Genomic DNA, 14194 nt, shown 5'->3' with positions numbered 1-14194 from the left:
TAATTAGCGTAAATTTTCCCCTCGCGTAAATTTCGCACGTTTACAGTATCTAACTCTCAACTTGTATTGAAAGATGCTGATATCTTGTGTGTCTTTTAAACATGCAATTGTTCGAACTATTCATACACATGCAAGAATAGCACTAATGCTTATCTATGCTATTTCATATTTCATATATGCGATATTGTATGTTTTGTATAGATTGCTGTCACCAAAATTTAAAAAACAAGAAAATAGACCAGCGTTTTGTAATCATTGGGATTTTAAAAGAATGATTGAAAACACGCCAATCGTCTTGGCAAACAATCTCGTTTCAATAGGCTTTCAACAGAGTTGAAGTGACGCCTGAAGATTATCAGACCTAGTCGGCACCGTTTGATACACTGCAATACGGACGTTTTAATCATTGACCACATAGGGGGAAGACTCTGTAGAACCAGATATCGAGATCTCTCAATGCTCATTGTCTCAGAAATTCTGCTCAATCTGTTATTCTTCACCGCGCAGTGTCAGATTTTTAATTAAGCCTATAGCCACACAAAGCCAGATCTCATCCTTTTAAGATGTTTCTTACCCCGCTTTTGTTCTATGGATAACCCATGAGATGACATGAAACTTACGTCATCGATGTTCGCCGGAGACATAGAAGAGTTATGGTTTAAAAGCTCCTGGTGACAGTTTGTACACTATTATCCAAAGACAAGATAAAATGGTTGGAATGGATGTTCATACAATACCAGGCTGCAATCTGAGATATAAATATGTTTATTTTAACACTGATTCAATAGAAATGGCTTCTTCTTAATATACATCTTTTTCAGTCGGACTTTTGTATAAAATACAATATGTTTCTGCAAAATCCATTTGTCAGCAGGCTTTTTGGGACATGCAGAAGCCACAGCTTGCAACATTTTGTAGGGAACATACAGTTTTCTTTTATGTGTTATCGATTTTTCATCCTGGTACTTTATTTACTAATCAAACTCCATGCCATGCTGACTTGCTTCCATCAACCATTTATTAAAACGCCTACTCCGCCTGAATAACTAAAAGAATTTTAATTAAATTTGGCACGAAATACCTTGTAGACAGCATAAACGTGCTGACGTCAGATGACTTTGCCAAAAGAGTGAGCAAGGATTAATCTGTGAGTAAATAATGGTGATTTTTTCTTCTTTTTTTTTTCTTTTTTTCATTTGAGCACGGGACATATTAGCCATTGTATCGAAAACTCTCATACAGATTTCTTCATCAAAGATATTTTTCAATGAGTACTTTTGAAACCTCTGTTATTGGATTTTCTGTGTTAAATAAATGAAAAAGTATCGATTTTTCCCATGTACGTTCTGCTGAAAATTTTACAAAACGCGCCGATCTCCCTCCGAGAAACATTTTAATTGTCTAGACAAGAATGTGTCTGCTTTCTTTCATCAATACTTTTTACGTGTAATGACTTTACGAAATATAGCTGAGAATGTTATCCGATTTTATCCTTCATATATTTTTAATGAATGAAATGTGTTTTTATTATTAGTTTTGTGTTTTGAATAAAGGAAATTCGTTATCAGAATGAAATCTATACCAATCATAAGCAATATTATTTTGAAAATAATGATCAACATTATTGTCATTTTAACATAGAAGCACAGAAATCATAATTGTATCTTCAAGCGTCAAAACGTGGGCAGAATACTATCAACAGATTCTGAAATTAGGATATTACAAGATATTAAGACCAAGAACTCTTGAAATGTAAATATATAATTAACATATATAGAAACGCAGAAATCATAATTTGTATCTTCAAGTAATAAATTGTGGGCAGAATGTTACCAACAGATTCTGAAATTAAGACATTACAAGATATAAAGAACTCTTGAAATGTAAATGTGTAATAGCATATAGAAGCAAAGAAAAACATAATTTGTATTTTCAGGTGTTAAATTGTGGGCAGAATATTACCAACAGATTCTGAAATTAAGATATTACAAGATATTAAGATCTCCAGAAATGTAAATGTGTAATAACAAATAATATATCAATATGTTAATAAAATCTAGCAAAGAACATGAATACATTCAATGTGCTTATTTTTAAAGAGTTCTGGCAATGTGCGCCTGATGTTCTATGGTCATTTCGTAACGAGTGGTTCAAACCTGTGACTATGGAGGTTGTTAGAGACGAATGTCAATACTACTGAGGCTTGTTAATGGCGTGTCCCACGTACAAAAAAAAGTCGTTAAGTGGTATTTATATCCCAGAGTTGTAATTTTCGTGTTAACGTGAGAAAATACGGATTGCTCCGGTAATCAATCTGATTTTCTTTCTCCCGTGGTGATGAAGAGTGTATGGACTGGGGCTACAGGACAGTGTGTCTCGACACTGTAATCTTTAACAGGTGAGGTGGTCCACATGGGCTGATATTTGGTTGGTGTTCTGTTACATCTACTTACTGGTTATGAAACTAGGTCATGAAAAATGAAATACTCTAAATGATTCCTGAAAATAAATCAAACTCTTTTCAAAATTTATGATACTGAAATTTGCATGACCCATGTTCGTTTGTAACGAGCTTTCTGATTGGCCAGCTATATACAGTCATGAGGGTGCTACGTTGTAATTGGAGTTTGGCAATAAAATGGTTATTTTCACTAGTGAAAAAACGACACAGTTGCTGATTCGATATCTCTCCGTATTACACTGGTAAAAATGGAGCAAAATATAGAGAACCTATAAGTAAATCAACGTCACAAAAAGGGAGATAACTCTGTCTGATATGTGGTTCCCTACATTGTACCCTTAAAACAAGACTGGCTCCCTGTCTCTAGAATATCAAAATTATAGATAAAATTGACCTTTATAATTTTGGTTACTAGGATATGTCTGATTCTAGACCTAAGCTACAAACTAGACGGGGATAATCTAGTATTAAAATTTAGTGGAACAGTTCTAACAAAAAACTTAGGGGCTGGTGGCCAGTCTACCTTAAGACGTATGCAGCAGAACATTTCACATTAAAGATATTAGTATTATTTTCAGTATTGTTTGCTGAATTGACATACAGCCAGACTTTTATTCTTACATCGATTGAGCTGTCGTCGATGCCAGAATTAAGACCTCTCTGTTTCGCATCTTAATTTTTGTCTTTTTGTTTTTGTTTTTGGTTGTTGGTTTTTTTGTGAAATCGGCAAAAGAGAAAGTGAGGAAACATGACATGTAGGGACAGTGAGAGTTCAGGGTAGCTGGTCGAATTACAAAATACCTCAGTTGACATGAATTAAACAAAGATTTATTCATTTTGCACAATGACCAGTTAAAATAACATTATCTGCCTTTACGAACTTTACTTAATTATACAAATTACTTCGAAAATGTTGGGGTTCTTTTTTCTCTCCAGAATTAACAATCCTGAAAATGCAGGTGTACAAACCAATAGTCCAATGTATTTATGTCCGCCCAATCTTGATAAGACTTCATCTTATTATGAATGTACCTTTGTCTGAAGGAGATATTGACATATTGAAGGAAATTATTTCCTAGCATCTCGAGCACATCTATACTACAGTGATATAGCAATAGACCTTATTCACTACCAAAATGGTTAATACAATTATCAATGTGGAAATTTCTACTACGCCATTAGTGTATCATGGTGTGTATTTAATTCTTATAAATCATTTCAAGAGTCAACATAATCCTAAATAATTAAATCGCAATTGATCATTATATCTATAATTGATACATCATTACGTATGCGCGACATCCATGTCATGCACGTGCTTTGTAGAGCACGAGATTCATAAGGTTACTCGAGCGTTAAAACAATGATCCAAGCTGAAGGCTAGCAGCTTCTATTTTCTTCAATGGAATCAGAAACCCATTTTCCTGGCCATGCCAGTCAATTATCTTCATTATCCCAAATGAAAAGACTTGGACATTGTCAATAAAGTAGGTCTGTCTGCAATAGGACTCTTGTCCTAAAGCATTGTTAGCTTACACAGCAAAACACTTTAATTAATACCTTTATAACTTTATAGTAATAAGTTTGTAAAGCAAACAAAATTGTGATATGGATTTGTCATTATAATTCATTGACGAAATCACTGCAATTTATATATAAATGACTTAAGCTTTGGCTAAGATAGCATGCTTATTTGGAAAGCTTAGCCCCTGAAGATGACCATCCTAGCCATATCCATCCATTGCCTGCAAGCCTTCGAATGAAGAAGTGATTGACACACGGAGGGGATCTGGGACACAGAAGAAAAGATGTGGTATTAGTCTGAAATACATTCCCTCGGTTAAACATAGTGAAACCTGAAAACAAACTACAAATAATCAACATTAAACAAGGTTAGCAAACACGTTTGTGTGGTTCTCTGAGCTCATATAAATACATTATTATCTCAAGGGAAAATCGGTTTCCAGTTCACGTACTAGAACTTTGTGATAACTATTTATCACAGTCCGGAAAAGAATGTCAAGTATTCTCGTATCTCACATAGCTTCTCTGCAAAACCACAATGGCCGCAAGAGGCTTGTTTGAATATTTTGAAAACAGATTGTATCCTAAACCTATTCCTCAGATAGTCTGTTTTACCACAAATCCATGCTAATGTACAGGCCATGTCCTGTGTATGTGAAATGTTCATTAATGGCCGAATAGAAAGGAGAAGAAACGCCTTTTGGGTATAGTTAAGAGTACATTTTGAATTGAATGGTTTCTCAAGAGAATCCAATAAAGAAATCGTTGGATCGGGACCACAATAAATCTAGATTGGTACATTACATGTCCACTGACGGTCTTCATCTTCTGACAGATACGGAACCCTTTTGAAAACAATACGTTGATGGTATGTGTTTCCTTGGCAATTACAGTTCTGGTGTCTTTGCATTATTTAACGTTCTTGCTGTATACTATTACTTTTTGATAGATGAGATATTTTAGACATTTTTTTCATAAAAAGAATTCTTTAAAACATCATTGAATTATATAGCATTTAAATGTGAATTCAGTCATAGATACGGTTTATGCCGAAGCATGAATAGGAAATTGGGCTTTACAACTTCATGTATTTTGTCCGTCGAGGAATCGCCAGTGATGGCTGAGTTAAAAGTCGAAATCAAGAAAGGAAGTCAGAAAAATCGTATCCATGAAAAAAGTGGTAATACATGTATATTGCAGGTTAGGGGAGAGCAATAAGTCTATTGTTTTGTTAATTTATATGTTTCGGTAATTGGATATACATGTAGTTTGAGGTTCTTTTAATCACGAAGTACACGTGTATATTCTGTTTAAGCAAATCACAATGGTATCCATTTCTTTTTCTGAATGATTAAGCTTGTGTCACACAGCCCCAAAAATGACACAAGATGGTCATAGGAATATGGAAATTTGAATTTTGGGCGACAATGGCCCCGAATTTTTGCCAACACCATTTCTAGCCGAAGAAAGAACTTGCTTCCATCCTGTGTCGATTTCGGGACGATGGGACGTCTGTACTACTGATGAACGTAGGTATCATATAGCTGCTTCCGGTAGACTAGGGAGCAAAGATTACTGATTTTGAAGTATTTGCGAGATCCAAAATAATAAAAACTTAACGATTATTATCGATGTAATAATTTCTCCCTCATACTGGACAAATAGTATATTGAAATACATATGTACAGAAAAAAGAGAGATATTGGTTTTAGATTAATCTTAATGTTTCATTGCGCTATATCTGTTAATAAGGAAAATCAAACTAAATGTAGAAAGTATAAATATGAGCGAAATCATGTGAATCTCGACCCAGTTGTGGAACTAAGTATATAAAATATTGCCTCTAAAATATTAATTATCATGACTGCATCAATTATAAATGCAATGTCTACGTTTCTGTGCATTGTATTTTTTAAACTAACTCAAGACCACTTGTTTTCAACTCTATTTCTGAACTAGATACCAATATTCTGTTAACTAACGACTTTCTTCTTCATGACTCTGAAACGCACGACCTTATCACCAACAAAATTAGAGAAGGTTCAATGTTACGTTAGAGATACAAATCGCTCTACTTGGATTCTGTAGAATAGCTTATAAACTGTAATTTATACATAATGATATGAATATAAGACTTACTTCTATGTCATGATGATTTATTTGATATGGTACAGTCTGCTTTTTATAATAATCTATCACTTTCATATATTAATACATTTTCGATATTATTGTATTGATGTGTATGTACTGTTATTATCATTGTAGGGAGAGGGCTTGTTGAGGCTCTGCCTGTTGCCTAATTCCTATTGTAGCAAAAGATCTGTACAATAAAATATTCTGAAATCAAAATGTCTACATTCAAGCTTTGCATTCGGCTACTCAAAGGGACAATTATTCAACTATTATATCACACCTTATGGAAACATTAATTTTCAATGTGGTAAGTAGGGAAATCTGTGATCATAGATACTTTGGTCTGAAATAGCAACATCCGGTTCCGAAACCATGGCGACGCGCGTGTCTGATTTCACTTGTATTTTGTTTACAAGAACCATATATTATGTTTGTCTAATATTCAAATTACCACGTGACCAATTGTTTTATTTATTAATCAATCTAATCTACACAAAATATTTATGTGTATGAGCAGACTGTACGCCTAATCGAATACTAAACCGCGAGAATACAGAAAGCCGCTAAAAACAACTTCTCAGTATAGAGAACTTATGTAGCCAATGCAAAAGTCTAAGTTTAAACGCATGCAGCTTCCTTTTTTTTCTGATTTGGGACGATATTCAAAAGATGAAATAAAATATCATGAATAAGAAATAAGTTAAATGACCATTGAATGAATTTCATATCGGTTTAAATTCTGAAACATCTACGGGTATTCCTGGTTATTATGGCCTTGTGAAAGTATGCGGTATAGGAGGTATTGTACTGAGAGATACGAAGAAGGGCCGTTATCAATATCAGAATTTAGCGGCAATAAACATACTATTGCGGTTAAGCTTGATACACACCTACGACTCCGTAAACAATTAGAGGAATTTGTCAATGTATTGTTAAAAATTCACTAATCAAGTATTATAAAATGGACAAGTCGATAATCTGACGCACAATTCCAAGAATTTACTCATCAGCATGAATACCTAAGCCATCTTAATCCTACTATGTAGAATTGTTAAACTTTGTGTAAATTGCGCTCGGTCAATACACTCAGCAAATTAGCTAACGCAAAGATAGAGGGTCACTTCCGGTTGCTAGTGACCATCGTGGTACATAATCCGTTCTGGTTCTGACGGCACTGATGTTAATTATCGTGTGGCTATTCCATGTCTAATAAAATTGACGAGATAACTATACAGCATGGTCGCATTTAACACCAGACACGAGACAAGTTAAGTGGACGTAAAGATGAGTGCTTTCCGCCAATGAGATGGTAAGAATATGTCGTCCGTGGAAATACAGTCGTACTGGCGATGTGGAGCGAGAGTACTTCTAAGCAGTAAGATGAAAGAGGTACACGGACCAATATAGAGACACATGAGTGATTTATCGGTTACAGGGACAGTATAATGATGTCCCATTACCCCTTATACTCCAATATAATACAGTACACCGAATAATGGAGGAACTAGTGCTGTGGTAGGGAATAGCACCATCAGATAGATTTTAATATTATATACAGTAAATGTCATAGAAAGACATAAAAACTTCATCATATATATATTTGGTTGGATTGACGGCTTCATTGTCGAACTGTCCAAATTATATACATTCAGTTTCTATCCATGATATAACATTTTACATATTATTCTTATTATTATTGTTTATTTATATTGTGTCTTTGCAACCATTCCAAGCGCTCATTGTCCATGTATGTGACGGGTTTGTGCATATGACACGTTTATACTGTTCGTGTATTACGGACTTGAGATCATGCTCAGACCATGTGACATAATCTAAGTCGGGGATACAAAGATAGCAAGAAACATGTTCCGTATAAAGATAAAATAATTGGTCTGTCTCTACTGCATCACTTGAAGTCGTGTCCTTAATGAAAACAAAAGAAATATGTCATCAGAAACAAGAAAATGCACTATGGTGACAGCATTATGATTGTTCCGGTGTTTTGGATTAATTCTTTACTATTCTTCTGATATATGATCTTAGAATCTTAGAATTTTCGAGCAAAAAAGGAACTTCTTATACTTAAGATACTTTTCTAACATTAAAAAACAGTTGAAATGATCCGAAGACATTTGGACTACCAGACCACATTTAGAATTTACTACCAAGAGAGGGAAAGGGAAATGGCATAATCCCAGGTAATAAAGGAGACATTAAGACCTATCTTTGTAGCACATGACGGTAGTAATTACCTTCGTTATGACGTTCATTAGAACACAGATGACCAATCTTAATTGCCATACCAGCTTTTAGTCCTATGTCCATTCTATGCCGGAGTCAATGACCAATAACTGATGGTGCTTCAGTAGAAATTGGACGGTAATTGGCTAATTTGGTACAATCGTTCTTAATGATGCATGCCATAATACTGACCAACAAAAGTACATGTCCGGCCACGTTTCCATTCCGAAAGATTTGAACAGCAGTCTGCAGGACATTTCACTCAGAATAGTCGATGTTATCGTGCATTAGTTTAGAATAAATGAAAATTTATACAAATGCTTTTCATTAGTACATTTGCCATTCCCAGCTAAAATAAACACTGATTGACAAGTTGTTCGAAAATTGGTGAAAGAAATATCTTTTAAACTTAGTTTCAGCCTTCTAAGCTAAACTGAAGTGCAATATGTATTAAATGGCGTACATGTATTTGATTTAATTTTTTTTTTTCAAATTGGTTTTTCTTCTGTACCAAGAGGTAGATGACGGAGACAGAATCTGAGGACATCGATCTTATTATTGAACCTCTTGCAAGAGTTCTCTTTCATTTTTTCATATAAACTGCTTTATCTGTTTTCAATAAAACTCACACACTGCAAGTTAACTTATTTTGCAAGAAAGGAATAGTTGTATGCACTTTTATGCCGTTTAGTCGAGTCAAAATGGGTGTCACCAACAGTCAGACTTAAAAGATGACGAGTGCCTTAAGGGCAACAGCCAGAGTTATCTGAGGACGGATGTCGATGAGACACTAACAGCCAGGGTCATATGAGGACGGGTGTCAATAAGACACTAACAGCCAGGGTCATATGAGGACGGGTGTCAATAAGACACTAACAGCCAGGGTTATATGAGGACGGGTGTCAATAAGACACTAACAGCCAGGGTTATATGAGGACGGGTGTCAATAAGACACTAACAGCCAGGGTTATATGAGGACGGGTGTCAATAAGACACTTACAGCCAGGGTTATATCAGGACGGGTGTCAATAAGACACTAACAGTCAGGGTTATATCAGGACGGGTGTCAATAAGACACTAACAGCCAGGGTTATATGAGGACGGGTGTCAATAAGACACTAACAGCCAGGGTTATATGAGGACGGGTGTCAATAAGACACTAACAGTTAGGGTTATATGAGGACGGGTGTCAATAAGACACTAACAGCCAGGGTTATATGAGGACGGGTGTCAATAAGACACTAACAGTCAGGGTCATATGAGGACGGGTGTCAATAAGACACTAACAGCCAGGGTCATAACAGGGTCATATGAGGACGGGTGTCAATAAGACACTAACAACCAGGATCATATGAGGACGGGTGTCAATAAGACACTAACAGCCAGGGTCATATGAGGACGAGTGTCAATAAGACACTAACAGCCAGGGTCATATGAGGACGGGTGTCAATAAGACACTAACAGCCAGGGTTATATGAGGACGGGTGTCAATAAGACACTAACAGCCAGGGTTATATGAGGACGGGTGTCAATAAGACACTAACAGCCAGGGTTATATGAGGACGGGTGTCAAGGAGAAACCTTCAGCATATTTTCCCAGAAAATACATATTTTCTAATTATGATTTTAAGCAAAATCTGAAAAAATACCAAGATTTCAATTTTCTGGCTTCTTTTAATAGTGGAAAAAAGCTCAATATTCTTACAAAGACGATAAATAGATATTGTTTACGTACATTCCCCACGACATCCACTGACTAGTATCTCATTAGGATGTGATGGTGTTTATATATACAATGTTTATTGGTAATAGTACACATTCTAGAGTACAGTCGCCTCTCAGTTAGGCTGTCGGACATACAAATTAGCCGATACGTCAACATGTTCATCCTAAGGTCGGAAGTAAGAAGGGTTCATGGCATTTGATCTGCTTCTATCGTAATATGGTTATTATTTCGTAGACACTTCGATCATCTCATAATGTTACAGATATAAACCAGACACTGGGCATCGGTCAACTTGATTATTCTAGCATGTATATCAAACACGTACTCAGCTTAGTGATTGACAAGTTGACTACGGCATATAGGCATAAAAAGGTAGAGTCGAGAATGAAATCAAAATATTTAACAATTCTGTCAGAAAACAAAAACAGACTTACTGTAAACATTTTAATTTTCTTATGATTCAGATTTGCATCTTTTATGTAAACATTTTTTGCAAAAATGATACATTTTCTGTGGAAATTATGATATAGTTTTCGCCACTGATAGATTTCAAAGTATCTTTAACTGATAATTTGATCATTATTATATCATCGAAAATAGCGAGAAACGAACCCAAAGATCATAGTGACATCTAAAACAGCAGTATTTCAAAAGTAGTAGCCTTTTCCTTCCGGGATATGGGGCATATTATCAAAATAATTCGGTAATCGGAAACCACATTCTCTTTGAAAAAAAAATTGGTATAGAAAGAATATGAGGGTTCGGTGTTTCCTACTTGATGTTAAATCATTGAGTTATTGAACCAGGAGTACTACTCCATGCTTTCTAGGTTAACTGGGTGGTCAAGGTTCTTGTAAGTGTGGGGGTTGGGGGGACCTTGACCAACTGTATGGTAGAAAACTAGAAAAGACTTCCTTTTCTTTCGAAAGAGCTCAACTATTCAATTTCAGTCTCAGTTGTACTGTTTATACCTTGTACAGAGAAAACAATGTCTGTTAAGCCGTAGAGGATCGGGAAGGTAACTGACCTCAAAACCCCCTCCTAGACTAGGTTGCGACATTTGCTAAAAGACACAAGTGGCAAAATTGAGTTGTTTGGAGAAAACAAGCGTTTTCATATCTACGAAGCACCCATGCTAATGAATAAGTTCTGTATAGACAAATAAGACTGTTGACATTCCGGTTATGCGGCTTGTTGCTCCAGAAGACGAACAGAACGCACACTCTAAAGGATGTCCATGATGAATTTACCTAAGCAAATATCACAAATTGTTTCTTTACTGCAAGTCCATGTCAATTCGTTTGTGTCCCTTAACAAATTACCTGATATCAATACCTTGCACAAATTCTGAGTCTAAAACATAAGAAAGGATTTAAGGTTGTTTCAATGTATTTTCAGAAAAGTGAGTCGCTTTACAGTGGCTAAGTAACGTTATTATTATTTAGCGAAGATAACTGACTTTTGGTATAAAAACATTGCAAATAACACTTTCCTGGACGGTATGTTGTAATACTGCCGGAAATGTCCTTGCTATATTTTTAGTGATCTGGTGACGAATGAATCTAGGATGAAAACACCAATTTCAATAGAGATAACGCCGTGATAAAAGGGGTCATGATTCGGCAAAACGGTATATTATCCAGACAATGTTTCTTTGTTTGTTTGTTAATCGCTTCATGAACAGTCAGGTTCATTTTGAGGCGATGTATCTTTGTAGTAGCTGGTGGCTAGTCCATTGGATACCGTACGGGATGCATGTCGGATATAACCAAATCAATCGGGATGAGATACCCAGGACACAACTGCGACAACACAAATCACCTCAAATAGGGTCCGAACCATACCCTTCGGATCTTCCCCTTATTTAACATTCATCCAAAGATCTGCCGACTGTGATATCATGTGACCTTATCTGGATAAATCAAATCTCTAGTGATCTAAAGTAGTATGACGATGTCACATTTTTAGTGGTGAAAAGAATCAACTTCCCAAATATCATTTACATAATGTAAGAATGTATTAATACCTACCTCTAATGAAGTCGACTGCCTGTTCTAGACCGTAGATATCTCTATCACAGTCGTCTTTGGCCAAGACTCCAAGTTTGATTCCAGGGATGAGGTTTTCGTTGTTTACTTTGTCCATTGTAAACAACATGGTCTCGAGGGCCTGGATTCCTCCTTGAGGCATGATAGGGCCACATATCTTATCCTCACTTCTTTCGTGGACCATGTGAAGCGCCCCGAGGACGATTTGGCCTGTTTCACTCACAGACAAATCTCTCCGAGGCCAGGTGTAGTTACCGTATTTCCCTACAATCTTGATCTGTTTTTCATTTGCAATCGTACAAAGCACAGAAAGGGTGTTTAACATCACCACTACGACAGAACACCCCAATGCAATCAGTCTGTAAAACCAAGCGTCCACAGCCATTGTGAGTCACCGGCCGTCTGTCTCTTGGCGTTTCTTGCTAAAGTGATTTGCCATTCCGCTAGAGGTATCTTTATACTTTTCAAATATATTTTACAACAGGTTATCAGCTAGTTGGCAACGATATTGAAATCTGACCCGATCTTAATGTACTTGTTTTCGCTACTAACGACACATGAAACCAATTTAATGTCTCATACTTAGAATATACGACTCGCAATTGGAACTAACAAAGGAATGTTTGAACGACTTATTCAGTACTTTAAATCACACCAATATGCAGACAGCGCTTCTATAACACAGACAGCCAATGTCAGCAACAATAAATATCCGTCAACGTCTGGAGATTTTTTTTTCAAACAAACACAGTAAGCAATCTTCAGCGATTTTTTTTTAACAACAAAGAAAACTATCTGCAAGATATCACCAAAAAGGAGGCTACCAAAGGTACTGTAGTCTACCCTAGCAAGACTTTGAAAAATACTGAAAAAATAGAGTAATCTTAAAATGAAAATTGATGATATCCACGGATCAATTCTAAAACTAGAGGATGCACTATGTCTATAAAAGTCTATAAAACCCAAAAGAGCAGATAATTTCTTCAGGGCTTACAAAAGATCAGAAAGCGAGTAGTGTCCTTGTGATTTCAAGAATTTTTAGGAAATTGACAATATTCTAGAAAGCTGGAAAAACACTCCAGTTTAATTGTAAAGATAATTCTAGATCAGAAAGTGACCAACTTTGTAATGTTTACTTTCCTATAACTAGATGCAATAACCTTTCGTTTCATGAATATGTCTTGCGGTTGTTCAACAGTAGGACTGACCTGGAACAAAACATTCATATCTCAAACGTCACTTCGAAATTATGTTACCAAATGAACAGGTGTGACCTGGTTGGAAGAGATAATATTAAATGCTAGATAATATTGCGAGACAAAGTCTTAAAAACCTGTGTGTTATCGTATAACGCCTTGACTGGGAGAATGATCACGGTGTGGCGTTCAGGACAATCCGGGTATTTCAGATCTAGACAGAATGTGGATTGGTAATCCTGGAGTCGACGGCTACTATCACACTGAATTGTAGGCGAAGTCCTACCGAAGATAATCCATGTTCATTGATACAATGACATATGCTCCGTTACCATGGTTATTGCACGCATGTCTGTTGGTGTAGATTTGCAGTCATTTCCCTGGAAACAGAAACAAGGAATAAAAAATCACAGAATCTTAAAATAAATCACTCAAAATGTTCATTTTAACAGAACATCGAAAATAAATGTTGCTTCATTTAGTTCGTTTTATCAATCGTAAAATCTCGGCAGGTTCCGTCATGGCTCGGCGATTGACGGAATTGGCCGATGTGATCCGCGAACTTTTAAACTAACAACGTATACAAAACCGATTCTAGAAAACACATCCAAACATTTGTGTAAAATTTTGTGTTTTATCTGTATACATAAATAATCGATAAGAAACGTGTATGACTTGATGTGGTTTAACAAACACAAAACGACATTAGTCAAGGAAATAACTATGCTACGTCGACTAGTCGTTTACATTAGGGGTCCCGTTAACTTTATTGACACTATATAAGATTGTTACGAAACAAAAACGTTTTTGTCGGCACATCATTAACAGGTGTCATTTGTGGCTTATTGGTGTTTTATTGACTAGA

The 14194-nt window shown here is 35.9% G+C and overlaps 1 pseudogene; it reads right to left on the bottom strand.

Annotated features, from left to right (window-relative positions):
* Nucleotides 1-12518, bottom strand: part of LOC117344771 — a 45619-nt pseudogene extending 33101 nt beyond the window's left edge.
* Between the last annotated feature and the right edge of the window lie 1676 nt (nt 12519-14194).

Source organism: Pecten maximus, chromosome 16 (assembly GCF_902652985.1).
Source record: "Pecten maximus chromosome 16, xPecMax1.1, whole genome shotgun sequence".
Classification (NCBI taxonomy): domain Eukaryota; kingdom Metazoa; phylum Mollusca; class Bivalvia; order Pectinida; family Pectinidae; genus Pecten; species Pecten maximus.
The sequence above is the reverse complement of the archived record's forward strand: the minus strand, read 5'-3'. Positions and strand labels throughout refer to the sequence as shown.